This window comes from Echiichthys vipera (genome assembly GCF_963691815.1).
Source record: "Echiichthys vipera genome assembly, chromosome: 5".
In the NCBI taxonomy this organism is placed as follows: domain Eukaryota; kingdom Metazoa; phylum Chordata; class Actinopteri; order Perciformes; family Trachinidae; genus Echiichthys; species Echiichthys vipera.
The window spans coordinates 32,086,666-32,104,552 of NC_139830.1; the positions used below are offsets into that span (position 1 = coordinate 32,086,666).

Here is a 17,887-nt window from a genome sequence, read left to right on the forward strand (position 1 = left end):
ATATGGTAAATATGGTAAGATTGTTATTCATGTCGGCGGTAATGACACCCGATTACGTCAATCGGAGGTCACTAAAATGAATGTGGAGTCGGTGTGAGCTTATGCTAAAACTATGTTGAACTCCGTGATTTTCTCTGGTCCCCTGTCCAACTTGATCTGTGTAACAGTAACAGTGCTGCTATACATAGGAAGCAGAGTAATTTTATATGCAGTTTAATACATCTCTCCTGTGGAGCATTTTCAAGCTCAGTATCCTATACAAACGCTGTGTGACCCGATATCATTTAAATTAATCCTGGCTGGGGCCCTTCTGTGTGGAGTTTGCATGTTCTCCCTGTGTCTGCGCGGGTTTTCTCCGGGTTCTCCAGTTTCCTCCCACAGTCCAAAGACATGCACGTGTTAGGTTAATTGATTACTCTGAGATTCCCCGTAGGTGTGTATGTGAGTGTGAGTGGTTGTCTGTCTCTATTTGCCCTGCGATAGACTGGCGTCCTGTTCAGGGTGGACCCCGCCTCACGCCCAATGGGATCGGCTCCAGCCCCCCCGCGACCCCGATAAGGACAAGCAAGGGGGCAGTGTATCTTTCACATTCAACCTGGAAAACAGTGCAGCAATAAGGACAAGCAAGGGGGCAATGTATCTTTCACATTCAACCTGGAAAACAGTGCAGCCAATTATACTTGTTATAGTGTACCGTGCTCCTGGTCCATACTCTGAATTTCGATCTGAATTCTCAGAGGTTCTGTCAAATGTAGTTCTTAAATCTGATAAAGTAATCATTGTAGGAGATTTTAATATTCATGTGGACGTTGTTAATAACCGCCTTAGTATTGCGTTTATCTCTCTATTAGATTCGATTGATTTTAGTCATAGTGAACATAAACCTACTCACTGTTTTAATCACACCCTCGACCTTGTTTTGGCTTATGGTGTGGAAATCTATGACTTAATAGTCTTTCCACAGAATCCTGTTGTATCCGTGTTGTTGTATCAGATCATTACTATAGTGGCAAACTACAAAAAAAGCCACTTGAGGGAATCTGAAGTCGTTTCCAACTCATGATGGTGTGTCAAAACTGAGGTCCTCCATGGGGAATGAGATTAATACTTTATTAACTTTATATCTTAAAAAAATCTACAAAAGTTATATAAATTATAAAATGTGTAGCCACAAAAACATCATCAGTAATATACCTCATTGTATCACAGTTGTTATTATCACTACTAGTGATTGATCATATTTACCACCATAATTATTATCATTGTCATATTCTATCACCTTAGCTGTGCTTGTTTCTACTTTTCTGCTATATTAACTGCCATAACATATAAATCATATTCACATTACTATAGATATTATTATGGTTACTGTTACTTTTGTAGTTGCTTACAGCTCTGGAAGTGTGTCTGTCTGTCTGTCTTTGTCTCTCTCTGTCCATCTGTCCGTCTTTTCTCTCTTTCTCTCTCCTTTTCTTCCTCCCCAACCGGTGGAGACAGATGTCCGTCCTCCACAGAGCTGGGTCTCTCCGACGTTCCTGCCTGTTAAGGGGAAGGTTTTTGTTGCCACCATACTCTATGGGGGAATTGTTGGGTCTATGTAAATCATAAATAAGTCATAGAGTGTGGTCTATACCTACTCTGTAAAGTCACCAGCCCACTGCCCCACAGACCCCCAGAGACGCTGAGCGTCCAATGGGTGGGACAAAGCCCAGCATTTATCCAATGAGATTTAGATAGTTTGGCTGCAGTGGAACAACCCGCTCTAGTCCTCCCCAGTGAAGTCAGTAGAAGCTGAGCGTCCGACTGTGTAAAGCGCTGTGGTGCTGTGGGGATGAATGAGAAGGAAGTTGCTCCGGTTACCTGTGATAAGTAGCTGATTCTGAACAAAAGATGTAGGCTTTCTAGCTCGTATTTAGTCAATGAAATGTACACACAGCAGAACATATTTCACCACTTTTTCCTTTCCTTTTTTTGGGTGACATTTTAGGGGAAGCTGAGCTTCCCTTGCAGTCTTCGCCACTGGACTTATCAATGAAGAAAACACTTAACACTTAAAAGATCTGTGGAACCATATTGAATGTATTCAAGAGAAAGCATTATGACTGAGATTCTATGGTTATTCTTCTCTTTATTTAGTTAATAATAAATTAAATTGCTCTACGTATGTCATGCCTTCTTATAGATTGAACTTCTAGTTCAGTGCAGGGAGAAAATAAGGTTATCTGATGAGTTATTAAAGCTCCTAAAAAAGTTGGATTCTTAAATATATTTCTGTAATGATCAGATTTGATCTGAATAACCAACAATGCTCACTAGTTATCAGTTAATGCTGATTAAAAATCTGATTATTTGTCTTACATTATTACATTCTGATTTCTGTCCTCACCTTTTTCTAACACATCATAGCAGTGTCTAAACCAGTGAAACTAGAAACCTTTCATGCCAAATAGCCAGTATGGTCATAGTGTATAGTACACAACATTACCTTCTAGTGCTTGTCTCAGCTTGCCTGCCACCTAACCTTTTCATGTTATGTGTCAGGTACCTGCAAGGATATCTTCCCAAAAATATCAAACTTAAACAATAACAACCCAATATTAGGAATTCAATGAAAAGCTTTTTATGCGAGACCAGACAGCCTTTCACTGAGCTCCCACAACTTCTTTGCAGCAGGGTCATCCTTGGCTTTAGCATAGACTTCTCTCACAGTGCAGTTGGAGAAGTAACGTCTATTGAGAGGTTCAATCCCCTCCTTGAGAGCACAATGTAGGGTGGTCTGGCATCCTTGAATGGTGTCTTTGAAGAAAAACGCAGTCAGGGGCTTCAGGAGTATTAGCAGTACTAAGTTAGTGTTCCTTGGTCAGAGTCAGAGTTGATAGCCCCTGCAAAAACATAAAATAATGTAGTTTTAGTTGCCTGATCTTAAGCTCCTATTTTAAAAATAACCATTTACACCTCTATATAATATATGTTAATATACTTGTATAAATATATGTACAGTTGTCATGGAAATATATAAATATTAATTATATATCAGTTGAGTGGTACATAAAATCAACAAAGAAAAAGTAGGATGTAGTATTTGTTTTTAACAGTATATTTAATTAGTATAGCCAAGTCACAAATATTCAACCCCTATGTAATATTGCTGTTGCTAAAACTTCTGCCAGTTTTTAATGGCCTAAAGTGTTGTTCACACGCGATTCGACCATTGGGAACTCTATGATTTATTTATTTCATGGTTCGGTTCCATCCTCTGCCCAGCGGCAACGCAGACGTGGAGCACTTATGGTACTTTGCTCGACAATTAACCTTGCAAGCAGGGCAGTTGCTAGGAATTCTGGGCCCCCTGAAAGAATATCGGTGTGGGCCCCTCTACCCTATTCCTTGCCACCTTCAATTGTATTGTTTTTCAGTGTTCTTGACGGTGCCTGGTGTAATACACCCAATTTGTTTCCTTTTTTAAGATTAACAACTTAACAAGTCAGAGTATTATTATGTAAATTATGTATTATTAGTTGTCTTATTCTCATTTTATTGATTTGAAACATGTTATTACACTTCTGATTGCAAATATATTTTCAATTAACCACTCAACAAATAGGTAGTGGGTATTTTATTGTATTCAACAATCAAGCACTGATATGCTTATGAAATAATTTGATATAAAAGGAAAAACAGTGTCCTGGCTCAAGGTAGTCCACAGGTAAATATGTAACAATTAACTTAAATGTGCAAGTAAAACAACGAGATAAGAGCTGACCCAGAGCTCCTCATCTAGCTCCCCAAGGTGTTTACTCACTCACCATCAAAGGCATCATTGGACTGCTGGGGGTGAGCATCTGCTGTGGGGTCAAACTCAGATGAAGCAGGCACTGCTGATTCTGGAGCAGCAGAGGATAAAGGTATATTGTTAAATATATATATATATATATATATATTGTGTAAAACAATGGTGGGCGTCAGTAGCTCAGTCCGTTGGGACTTGGCTTGGGAACCAGAAGGTGACTGGTTCAAGTTCTGATATGGATAAATTATTTTTAAACCATTCAAAAGTCAGTGTAAACTGTCCAAAATTCTAAATAGTCTTTTTTTTACTTTGTTGTTGTCAAAAAAACAGAACAACAACGACAAATCTTTGAACAATTAACTTTTTTTGTATTTAGACTATTCAAATGTCCCACTAATGACACATTTTACAAGACCACATTGAACACATCATGAAAACGTAACTGACCTTCGTCAGATGCTCATAATTACTGAGTAGAAATTGAATGGGTCATAATACAATTGAATGCAGCCTCTGAATGGGCGCTTACTGGAGCACTGTCCGACAGTGTTATGTGCGAAACACACAGTCACGGTGGTAGCCCCTAAATTAGTAACGTTCAGTTATAGCTACTCTAGGAACCGTCGCTCTACAATGACCTGGCGATTTTTTTTTTAATGAACTGGCGACCTGTCCAGAGCGGGGCCCGATGACAGCTAGCGTAGGCTCCAGCCTGCGCCCCGTCAAAGGTAATATTACAGACATTAAATGAATGAACAAGCAGGCTAATTGTTTAAGCCGCCCTCGGTAGTTTACTCTCACCATTCTTAAAAAAAAAGGTTTTGATGTCTTGGGCCCCTGCTCTGCTGTTCCTACACCTGACCTCTTTCTCAACTCTTTTCTGGTGTCCAGACTTGTGTTTTTTGGGGGGCATACTGACTCTGCTGCAGTTAGCTTCTCTACCGGCTAGCACTTAATTCCGATGAGGAAGAACCCCGGGAAGAAAGAGCCGCGGTGTGGACCAAACCATTTTCTAAGAAGGGGCCAGGGGGGTTATTGAATAGAATAAACATATATATAGAGTATTGTACAACTTGTGGCTTTGTTTTAATTCGGATTCATTCGTATGAATATATATTAGTTCAGTGCATAATCATTTTGTCATAGAGGCTACTGGAGCAGTGTGTGGGCCCTGGCTGGCTGTGGGCCCTTAGAATTGTCATCACCTTTCCCCCCTATACGACGGCGCTGCTTGCAAGATCACAAAATCATGCGAAAAATGACAATGCACATGATAATCTGTACAGTTATGTATGTATAAAGTATATGAACGTATATATTTATCTCTCTCCATAACCACACCTCTGCTACAGCCAAAGTCACTCAAGGCGTTTATCTCCAGAGCCTCCCCACATATACTTGGTTTGCATTGAATTAAATATAAAAACTGCCCCAAAACACCACTGTCATGTACATTTAAGAGTCAGTGTACTTTAATTCCTTGTTTTAAGACCCTATTTCCTGTTTCTTTGCATGAAATGGATGTGTGCAATTATGACCGGGATGGAGGCAGTAGCAGGTGACCTTGGTTCCCTGCAGTTTTTTGGCAAGCTCATGGGTGAAGAGGACATTACACAACTTGCTATTGGAGTAGACCTGGAGAACCTCAATGAATGAGGTCCCCAGTCCCAGAGCTTTGTGGGAATTCAGGCAGTCAAAATCAATATTTCCAAAGTTATGTGCCATAGAAGACAGGTTGACCACCCTGCTCGGTTCACACTCCTTCAGCCGGTCCAGCAATAGGTTGGTTAACAGGAAGTGACCAATGTGGTTAACACCAAACATCATCCCCAGTCAATCCTCTGTTCGGCCCTGTAGGTAAACACCTGTAACAACAACAACAAAAAAGTTTCCAGACATGGCAACATCAAAACAAGCAAGTCTTTACACCAGCTAATATCTTTGGAAAACTATAATGATTCCTTGAATCTGCAGACAAAAGTGAATATAATGTTGATTTCATTAAACTTGCATGTCTTATATATATTGCGTTACATACTTGCTGAGCTGACTGTGACCTCTTTCTGTTCAGTAGGGTAGAAAAGCATACATTGCCTATCTTCCTCCTGTCTCTGTAATTTCCTTCACAGGAAACTGATTCAACACTTCACCGTAGGGTTGGACCATCCTTTTATTTTTCATATCGTCCAATTGTGGTTACTTGAAATCTCAGATAGGCAATCCCATTACCAGGTGGTGGTGGGAGTAGGATGCTGTGGAGGAGTTACGTCGCAGAACATCAATGAAATTCCAGGACAGACAAATTAAAGTCTTGATTTCTGGGATTGAATGCAGTGCGGCCCAAACAACTAAACTCTGGTCCGCCTCAAAGGGGTGGTGTCTGACTGCTGTAGGTGAAGGTGGCGGTAGCCCCGGTTAGATAAAGGATTGGCAAGCAACATGGGAGATTTTCCTCACGGCACTTTTATTATATTTACCATAGACCATATCAAGCCAGGTCCTCACCGCACTATCTCTCATAAGTATTCATACAAAAACAAGGGCCAGGTTCCTACACTGCCACATTACAAAAAGTGAAGAAAGTAAAGGGAGTCGTCACTCATGGTAGAGAGTGGAGGTGTGTGTGCTCTGTCTTGAAGTCCCACATTACACACTTAACAACAGAGGCACATTTAATTAAACTGTTAATGTGCAGTGTAAATACATATAAACATAAATTTAGTTGGTGATGATAACTAGGCTATTCATACATTGCAGAAGGCTAAATGTATAGGGCAATAAATAAAATGAATAAATTCTGTGAGGTGGTGAAATAATAAATAGAATAAATAATAATAATAATGATAAAAATAAATAAATTATAAACAAATCCTTCCTCCCCATGGGGCAGGACTTCTTCAATGTTAAATGTTTTTTTCTTTCCTTTTTCTATTTTTTTAAAATACAAATCTGTAATTGGCCAAAACACTGAAAAAAATGCACATTGGAAGCGCTTCCTCCCTAATGAATCAATAACCACAGTAAGATTTCAATTTCAACTCTGAACCACTTTACTGTACTCTAGCTAGCACCTGCTAGTTAACTAGCAAATTGCAATAGCAAGCTAATTAGCCTTTAATTAATTTTGCGGTAATAATATGGATTGTGAGACAATGCAGCAGAACACGAACGAACGGCCAGACAGTTCCGTCTTTCAAGGGCAGCTATCAGGTACGGACCAAGGAGTGAAGAAAGCATCATGCAACCGCCGGACTTGTGGGATCATGACATGGGTGTTGGCCATTCACACAACAGAGAAGGCGCTCAGCTAAGCTGACATTTATAAAGGGTTAACCTAAGGAATGAAAATGTATTTTGATAGTTGGTCCATTGTGATTGTTATTTCAAGGAATTTAAGGAAATGTAAGTATGATTGTACTTGTCTGAATAAAAAAATATTTAATAAAATTGATATTCATTTTTAATGGCTGCAGAACAATTTGACATTTAAAACAAAGTGCACTGAGGGGGATATACAGTAGCTTCAGGTTTAAGGGCATGCCTGTCACCATGGGTAGCTGAAATAGTAACAGACGTCAAGTGGCCTCAAATGATACTATGGGGGGAAAATAATCACACATCAGCTCCACGAGGCTTTGAAATGAAATGTTACTGCATATTTCTGTTAAAAATATCTTATCAAAATCATTTAAATTATAAAATGACATGGTAGTTTAAGAAGACTACATTTTTTCCCCTCTACTTAGATGGAGAATGAAAGTCTGACACAATCTCTGCCTCACAGTTAAATCCAAAAAAAGTAAAGTAAATTAAAAGTAATCTAAACAGTTATCATACTGTTTCCCCTGCCAAGGCACAGGTCTGGTGAGTTTTTCCATACCTTCTTTAAATGATACATTTTTTATTCATTCTGAAATAATATTTTACCAGATACGCTAACAGCCCCAGCTGCCTCTTTGTAAAGGCCCTTGCGACATCAGCCAACTCTGTACTGTTCAATTTGGGAAATAGTATTTTTTTATTGTTCATTCATTTTTTCAGTATTCACTTGTGTAATAATTTTCTTTTCAGGCCCTTACATGGGAGCTCTGTACCTTTGTGAAGCATCCTTGGGTTTCTTGAATTGTGCCATATACAATCAAGCTACTATTATTATTGTCTTCAACATGTACATTGTTAATAATTCCAGATTGGTTTTTTTTTTTTAATCTGGTGTTCAGTGTGTATTAAGTGTCCTGAGATAACTTTTGTTATGATTTGGCACTATAAATAAAAGTGAATTGAATTGAATTGTGTACATTTTCAAAACTCCCACTGTAACCTATTGGCTGCTGCAGAAGGTTTCCTTGACAGGATTGTCATGACACAATAAACACACACATAGTTAATTTCCAGAGCTTTAATGTCTTTTATTAAAGGGACACTGTGTAGTGTTTGAAGTAATTTATTACCTCAAATCAACGTCTTCATTCAAAAATGAGTCCTCATTGGTGCACAATTACCTCTGCCAACAAGCTGACTTACCCTTCTGAGGGAATCATTTCTTATCTGTATTTCCATAAGACAGGTCAGCTCTATGGAGGCTTCCATGTCCTTCAGGTCTATAAAAACTATGAACGGCAGAGAGGGACATAAAGCACTACGTGGTCTTGGTAAGGCTAAACACGTTTTCGCTCAGAGCCAGCGTGACTGTGGAAGACTGGAGAAGGAGCTCAGTGAGACATGCATGTTACGGCCCCGGCAAATTTAAAAGCCTGCACTGCACTTTTGTTCATAATGCAAGATCATACTTAAGCCACGCCACAGGAGAAGGAATTGTCGTTGCCAAAAAAATAAAAAAAGAGCATTAAAAAGGCAACATGTACCTGTTGTAGGTTCTACTACATGCTTGTAAAGAGAAGGGTGAGGGGAGGGGTATTCAGTTGGTTGTAATCTCTAACTTACAGCTGGATGATGCTAAGTCAGAATCAGAATCAGAACCAGAAATACTTTAATATTCCTAGGGGGAAATAATTTTCTTACAAAACTCCAGATATACAAACAACAAATATTATACAGACGTCATACATTATATGAGGAACACAGAATATATATATATAAGTATAAAGTTATATATATATACGAAATATCAAATTTAGATTTACAGAAATGAATATTTACGGTAGTGAAATACGTACATACAAGAACAAAAATACCAGACTAATGTGCAAAAGAACAGACTGTCTGTGGTTGAGTCCATATCACAGAGAGGGGGTGACAGACTATCCAAGGGATGTGTTGTATAGTTTAATGACCACAGGCAGGAAAGATTTCCTGTGGTGCATCTGGGTGCGAGGAGGCTTCTGCTGAAGGTGCTCCTCTGCTGGGCCAGTGTGTCGTAGAGAGGGTGGGAGACATTGTCCAGGATAGACCGGAGCCTGGACAGCCTCCTCCTCTCTGCCACGGTCGTCAGGGTGTCCAGCTCCTCCCCCACGACATCACCGACCCTCCTGATCAGTTTGTTCAGTCTGTTGGTGTCTGTGGCCTTCAGCCCACTGCCCCAGCATGTGACAGCCAAGAAGATCACACTGGCCACAACAGACTCATAAAACATCCTCAGCATCGTCCGGCAGATGTTAAAGTACCTCAGCCTCCTCAGGAAAAAGAGTTGTCTTTTGCCCTTTTTGTAGACAGCCTCAGCATTTCTAGTCCAGTTCAACTTATTATTGAAGTTAACCCCCAGGTTCTTATACTCCTCTACAGTGTCCACAGGGACCCCCTGGATTGAGACAGGTATTATTACCCTCCTCAGATCCACTACGAGCTCCTTTGTTTTAGTCACGTTGAGCTGCAGATGATTCAGCTCACTCTAGTGACAAAGTTGCCCACAACAGTCCTGTGTTCACTTTCACCCCCCTTTCCAATGCAGCCAACTATTGCTGAGTCATCAGAAAACTTCTGAAGGTAGCCGGACTCAGTGCCATAGTTGAAGTCTGAGGTGAAGAGGGTGAAGAGAAAGAGAGAGAGGACAGTCCCCTGTGGGGCCCCATTGTTGATGACCACCCTGTTAGACACACAGTTCTGTAGGCGTACATACTGGGGTCTGCCCATCAGGTAATCCACAATCCCGGACACAATGGGGGCCTCAACCTGCATCGCAGCCAGCTTCCCTCCCAGTAGAGCCGGACAGATGGTGTTGAATGCACTGGAGAAGTCAAAGAACAGGACTTTCACAGTGCTCACTGGCTTGTCCAGATGACTGTAGACTCTGTTCAGCAGTTAGGTGATGCAGTCCTCAACTCCCAGGCGGGGTTGGTAAGCGAACTGTTGTGGATTAGTGAAGGGCTTGACCATAGGCCTTAGCTGCTCCAGGACAAATCTGTCCATGGTCTTCATGATGTGGGACGTCAGGGCCACCGGTCTGTAGTCCTGAGGGCCACTGGGACACAGCCTCTTTGGCACAGGCACGAGGCAGTACATCTTCCACATCAGAGGGACCCTCTGGGTGTGCAGGCACAGGCTGAAGACTTGACTCAGTACTCCTTACAGCTGTGGGGCAAAGGCTTTAAGCACCCTGGGAAATACGCCATCAGGGCCTGCAGAGTCTCGTCAGCTGTCTTCTCACCAGGTCAGGCGTAAAGGACACTGTTGAGGTGTCCTTTGGGGGAGGGCTGAGGTCGTCAGGTTGTGGAGGACATGATGTAGAGCAGGGGGAAGGGTGGAATAGGTAGGTGTGAAGTGAGGTGGTGAGGGGCAGACAAAGGGTCTGTAAGGAGGAGGAGAAGGGGGAGGTAAAGTGGCAGTCGTTGAGAGGCCGCCAACAGCAGAGTCATGTGAGGAATGGGCCGCAGTATCAAACCTATTGAAAAATAGGTTCAGTTCATTGGCCTGGTCCACACGGTCCTCCAACCCTGTGCTACCAGTCTTCTGGAACCCGGTGATGGTTCTCATGCCACTCCATACGTCCGTCATGTTGTTACGTTGGAGTTTATTCTCCAGCTTTCTCCTTTAATTGTCTTTAGCCCCCCTGATTTTCAGTTTCAGTACCTCCTGCACTCTCCTCACCTCTTCACGGTTGCCATCTCTAAATGCTTTCTTCTTTTTATTCAGGATGGCCTTAATGTCCTTTGTGATCCAAGGTGTATTTTTGGTGTAACAGGTTACAGTCCGAGCTGGGACATTGCAGTCCACACAAAAAACGAATGTAGGGCCCAGCCACACGAGAAAGTGTTTTCCTATAAACGCACAATTTTAATACCGGTTAGGCCGACCATCCACACACAGCCAGCGTTATCAGAGTCTGAAAACGGTCTTTTCTGTAACCAGGTCCCAGAGTGGGAATATTAGAGAACGCCCCCCTTGGCGTTGTCGTCTGGATGTCGATACTTTGTTAACGATGCAGTCATCTCCACACCTCAGACTTCTATTGCCCGCTGCGTCACATAACAACAACAGTGCTGCTGCGTGGACAGAGACATGGACACACATCTCAGACCTCCTCCTCTGTTTAGCGATGGTTTCTCTACTTTTTGCATAGATGGCTTCTTTTACCTCTCTTTCAAACCATCTGTCCTCTCTGTCCAGGATGTGGACATTGTTGTCCTCAAAGGAGTAGGCTTTCTCCTTGAGATGTAAGTGGACAGCAGAGTCCGGGCCTGAGGAGTTAGCTCTCCTGTTTTGGGCCATGCGTTTATGCAGTGGTTGTTTTGTTTCTCCAATGTAGAGATCTTTGCATTCCTTGTTGCATTGGACATCATAAGCCAGATTGCTTTTGTGGGTGTGTGGTGTTCTATCCTTGGGATGTACTAGTCTCTGTCTGAGTGTGTTACTGGGTTTGAAATACACAGGGATGCAGTGTGTGTTGAAGATCCTCCTGAGTTTCTCTGATACCCCAGCCACATACGGAATGACTATATTGTTTCTCTTGTTTTTTTTTTTCTTTGTTTTTTTTCAACCACTTTGGTTTTACTTTCTGGAAGCAGCTGCCGTTTTCACAAAGGTCCAGCTGGGGTAACCACAAGTTGTAAGGGCGCCTCTCAGGTGCTTGCGTTCTTCCCCTTGGGCCTGTGGGCTGGTGGGTACGTTGTGGCAATCAGACACAGTAGAAGATTGAAGGCAGAGATGTGTGAGTTCCAAATCAGTTTCAGGATGCATCACCATATTCCCACAATGCATTCCGCGATTCCCAAGATGGCTTATTGATATGTCTGCGTTTTTAAATTGACCTGGCATTGTAACTGACTATTTTGTAAATAGTAAAATGTAATGGAGGATGGTCTTACGAGGCTGTAAGATCCCATTGCTTGATTTTTTTGCTTCCTATGGATTTGGTCTCTTTTTGTGTTTTTTTTTGTCTGTAACTGTGTCTTTGTATTTGTGCTGCTGCCTGTCTTGGACAGGTCTCTTGAAAAATAAATAGTTAATCTCAATGAGACTCTTATGGTTAAATAAAGTTAATTAAAGAATAAATAAAATGTGAGCAAGCTATGTCTATGGCCTAAGCTCTGAGGGTGGACCAGAATACAGAGTGGTATAGATATCAGCTACCATCGTCCTCTGATATGATGCAGCCTGATATGACATTTACACACAACAACATCCTAAGAGCATAATGACAAGCTTTTGCATGGCATGCATCTGTGTCAGAGAACCTTCTCTAGGAAGAATATTAGAGTATGATAGAATGCTCACCCTCTTGACTTCCTCAAGAGCAGCCTCTCCTCTCTGCTTACTGCGACAGGCCAGAATCACTCTGGCTCCTCTTTTTGCCAGATCTATAGCTGTAGTCTTCCCAATGCCTGTGTTGCTGCCTGAAGATGAAAAGTAAGAGACACGGGTGATACATGTTTTACTTTTGCAAATCCAACAGATGTGGAATATAAATGAAAGGTGCAATGTGGAAGATATGGACAGACTTTTATTTAAAAAAATGAACTAACATTGTCAAGTACCAGTCAGTGGTTTTGATGTTATGTCAATGATTGCAGAGATATCTACTGAAATTAGCATGCTAACCACTTAGCTACACCTGAACTGAGGTTTTGATTTTACTACTTACAACTACTATGGTGGGTTTTAAGGGCCAGAACTAAATACATAAATACATAACTAATAATATAAATTAAATTCTTAAATACATGATTAAATAAATATATGATGTAATTCTATAATAAAATGCTTAAATAAATGAATGAATTCATAATTATGCAATTCAACACTTAATTATCACCATAAATAAATAAATTACAACCTAAAGGAGACATTAAATATAAATAATGTTATATTTATATGTGTATTTGTCTATTACAAATATATTTTGCATTTGTATATTCATGTATTAACTCATTCATATATTATAATTCTATGTATTTCTTTCCCCATATATACTTCCATTTATCCATAGTGTGACTTGTTGCAGTGAAATAAATACATCTGTCATCTTCATCTCTAAGGGGGCAGACTCAGACCTCTGATGTGTGAATGAACACAACTGCAGGCCGAGCAGCAGGCTCAACCAGTCAGTCAAGTGCCTTTCCTAAGACCTGTGCTTCAAGAATGGTAAACAAGCTTGGTATGATCTGCAGTACGGATGAATCTCGGTGAACTGTAACCTTTCCTCCTTCCTGTAAACCTAACCCTTTTTGGCACTAGCATTGGATTCGATTGTAGGGCGGTGATGGATACACAAATAAATTTAACATTTATATATTTAATGTCTCATTTAATTTGACGCAGGGGCTTGCATGCAAACTAATCATTCTCTATCTTACCTGACACTACATGGTGCGTTGAGTTGGCCTTAACGCGGAGAGGGAAACTCCTGCAACATGTCTGTTTAGTTTGGAACTCAAGTGTGTTCATGTTTGTGCACATGCAATGTAAGGAAGCTCAACAAAGAAACACACACGCGCACACAAACACCCTTTTGTTCTTTAGTTAGCATTTAGTGCACATATTATGTGTTATTTTATGATCTTTTTTCAGCTTTATTTATTCAGGGGCACACCTTAATAAGAGGGGGGTCTGGGGCTTCTCCCTCACAAAAGTTTGACCATCAAAGTTAATTTCCTGCATTTGGGTGGATTTTTATAACGTTTTAAGGTGGAAATGTCTTTATTTATGTAAAGAAAGAAAAACTCAAATATTAAAATTGTTGTAACATATAAAACTTCTCTATTTCCTGCTTAAATAATCTGTTCAGAGATGAGAGGTGAGGCATGGACAGCCGTGCCTCCCTCCAGATTGCGCAATCACTCACAAACTGGATTGAGCGTGTGCAAACGGCGCGTGCTTGTTCCCATTTCTGTGTATGTTTCCAATATGATGGTTGAGGACACTTTTATGTAATAAAAATACGTCTTCTTTTCCATGGTGTTCAGTGATGTATTTTACGTATGTGTGTAATATTTACATCTTATTGATGTGACATAAATCCACAGGGAGAATGCTGCCCTGAGGCAGGCAGTACCTCTGCCTCAAGGAAGGCGGCGATAGTGAACAGCCTTATTGCCTGCATCCAGCCAGGTCACGGTGAACTCTGACCTGTATGCAAAAAGTAAACACAGAAGTGTGCTGTGCGAAGCTGTAGAGCTTAGCGACAAGCTGTCATTTCTCGCCCTGATAATGGAGGATTTGATTTCTAAACTAAGAAATTTTTCAAAGCTGGACTTTCAGTCAAAGCAAGAAGTCATTTACAAGTAAAGGTAAGATATACTGGTGTTTTAAAATGGTTTTCAGCATCCTATTCAGTCCTATTCTCTCATCCTATCCTATTGGCATCCTACTGTATGTTTGTAAATCTGACTTGTGAGTCAGTGCCTCCCCAACCCCAACCCTCACTGTATGTCACTGATATAAAGGTATATATATATATATATAGTATATACCTGTATAAATGCTATAGTAATTATTTGTGGTCATCCAATTTGGTAGGTGGTGCTATTGCGAGAAACTAGGGGCCCAGGGCTGCAGCTAGATATCACTGCTGAAACTCGAGTCCCCATCTCTGCAATGATATGACTAGTAGTAGTAAGATCTGTTTCTTCATGCAAAACTTATTGAATGTTGTACACAAATCCAAAAGCCAGAATATAACACAGCATTCTCCAATAAATAAATGAACAAAAACAAACAAGAATCTTGACCTACCAGTCACAATCACAGTCTTCCCATCCAGCCTGGCTTTACTTGTGCACTGCTTTCCCTTCACCACAACATGACGATAAATGTAAGCAATTCCGATAACAACACCCACGACCATCAGAAGGGTTGACATTGTTCAAGCTCCAGTTACCCACACCAGACTGGCTGCACCGAGGAAGTCAGAGGGAGTTTTTGAATATAGAGAGACAAACTCAAACAAACTCACTCATTTCCTGCCTGGGTGTGGCAGTGTGCCCTTTGTTATCAGGCGTCAGATATGTTTGAGCAAGTTAGGTTAATGCATTTCAACTTTGTTCTACATTTTGAGAACAGCTCAAAGTGAAATTAAATAATACAGTCCATATTCTGGTTAACCATCATGGACATAAGAGACACAAGAAAATATGTGTTGTACAGTGTTGTGTTAAATCAAAATAGATCTTGAAAAATGCTTATCCTCCTCTCCCTACCATCAAGTATCATCCAATAGGAAAGCAGCACCCTCTGCAGTTGTAGACACAATTGAGCTGCTTTTTCAGGGCAGTGTTTCTCAAACGCATACTTTGGAGTACTGCAGGGGGTATGTGAGAACTTTTTAAAATGTTCATTTAAAAATCATAAGTCAGGCAGTCAATGACGGAATAAAACAGTCAATCAAATAGGTTCTTCATGCATTGTGAATCACTGCAACCATAATAGGTCCTTCAGGCATACAGTCATGAATGTGAAAAAAAATGAGCTGATGGCATAAACACACACACACACACGCACGCACGCACGCACGCACGCACGCACGCACGCACGCACGCACACACACACACACACACACACACACACACACACACACACACACATTTGATTGTTTTATTTGGAATGACCAATACTGATTAAAACAACACAGCATCCGAATATTGACAATTGTTATGTCTCACTAGACAATACACACATTGTGCTACTAGTTCCAACGACATGAATAAATAAATAAATAAATAAATAGGCTATGTATGTTAAGGATAGAGGTGGAATCGCCTTCTCCACACATGCAGACTGCCTATGATTGCTGACACAGAACAGTATTTGGCTGAGTCTATGCATATGTCCTAAACTACCATAGACTAGGATAATCAGTTTGGTACATTAACCACACATTGCTAAAGCATTTGCTAATGGCTGGTATTTTAGGATGGAGATATTAACAACAACAACAACATCACCATCAGCATGCGTCACATTCTCCTTCCCCGGTACCTTACAAAAATTATTTTATTCATACACCTTTAAACTGTCTGGTATTTTTACTTTGTTTGATTTGTTCCTCCAGTCCACCAAACAAACGGATATGCTACTTTTAAGGTTGGGGCGAAGCGAACATTGCTTAAAAAAAATTAAATGTACCTCTTAATTATGGAAGTTGGTGGAAAAGTAGTAAAACTTAATGTGAATTCCAAATCATCTAAGAATTCCAAATTCAAGCCCGTATGGATGGATTTTGATTCAGACTCCTAGAGTCTCTAAAAGTAGAATGGGAGGCAGAGCCTCTAGCTACCAAGCTCCTCTCCCGTGGAACCAACTTCCAAGTGTTGTTCAGGAGGCAGACACTGTCCCCATATTTAAGGGTAAACTTAAAACTTTCCTTTTTGATTAAATTAGGGCTTAGCAATGTTGTTATTGGCATTCAATTTCTCTTAGAACCTGCATGTACGGGGCCTAAGCTGATTTTTTTTCTCGGAAAATGTGGGGTAAAAAACATGCAGCTTTTCTCATGCAGTACAAACGTGTTATAATATTCATGTGATTAGTTAACATGTTTACTCACTAACTCATTTATTGAACTAAATAAAATATATATTTTTACCGGTGAATTTCCTTGAACTTTAAATATATTTAAACTGAAAAACAAATAAAAATGGATCTATAAATAAAATGAATAATAATAATAATGATAATAATAATAATAATCTAATTCAGTTTAAAACTCAAAGCAAGATAACGCAAAGTCTTTTCTCAATGTACTTTCCAAAACACACACTGTGAATATATAAAGGTAATAATAAATGATTCCACCATGCTTTCATGCTACACAATGGATTCAAATACTCAGAGCCTTTACTTCAGTGAAAGTAGTAATTCCACACTGTAGTAAAAGTCCTGCATTCAAAATGTTACTTCAGTAAAAGTAGCCTACAAAACTAAAAAAGGACTCATTATACAGGCCCATTTTAGACTACTATATCATTGGATTATAATTGATAGATTCATGTAAATATCATAATGCAGTTCACAAAAGGTGGGGCAAATTTTAATTACTTATATATATTATTATTATTATTATAATTAAATATATATATATATATATATATATATATATATATATTTACACTGTGTAGCTCATCTAAATCAATATATGATATTATACTTTTTTAAACATAATTAAATATTTTGTATTGAGAATCAGAATCTGTAAAGTTACTGGCAACTAAAGTTACAAAATAAATGTAGAAGAGAAGAAGTATAAAGTAGCATACAATTGGATTACAGTTATTACAGTTCTTGAGTAAACGTACTTAGTTACTTTCCACCATTGAATATCCATATTGCAGGAATGGCTACAGTATATTCTGGATTTCAACAGGACTGTCACACTTTAGAAAACACCGTACTCGATCCTTTGGACCAACAGTCTGGCGGTGGCATAGGTAGCAGCCGTTGCTATAGTAACAGGCTGTTTGCCGTTAGCTTGTGGCTACTGAGCTCTATTTCCCATGCTATTTTCTGGCTCAGTAGTATGTAAGAGTTGGAGAGTTCTGTCATCATCCGACTCTGTTCTCTGTGTTTCTTTAAGGAGCCAGGTTGTATTTTTAATCACCTGCTTTGCCTGTTTATCCAACATTGCTGTGGCTGTGACGGGAAAGTATTTAAATATTTGAGACAAACAGGATTGATGGGGAGAATTGAATAGATTCATTGGTCGATAAC

General features: G+C 40.0%; 1 pseudogene across 1 annotated transcript; it reads right to left on the minus strand.

Moving 5' to 3' along the window:
• Positions 1–2,024: 2,024 nt before the first annotated feature.
• LOC310947490 (dehydrogenase/reductase SDR family member 13-like) lies at positions 2,025–15,058 on the minus strand (annotated as a pseudogene). Its single transcript, XR_014593869.1, has 4 exons — positions 14,918–15,058; positions 12,461–12,579; positions 5,329–5,655; positions 2,025–2,882 (listed from the first exon to the last, which is right to left on the minus strand). The product of XR_014593869.1 is annotated as a dehydrogenase/reductase SDR family member 13-like (transcript).
• Positions 15,059–17,887: the final 2,829 nt, after the last annotated feature.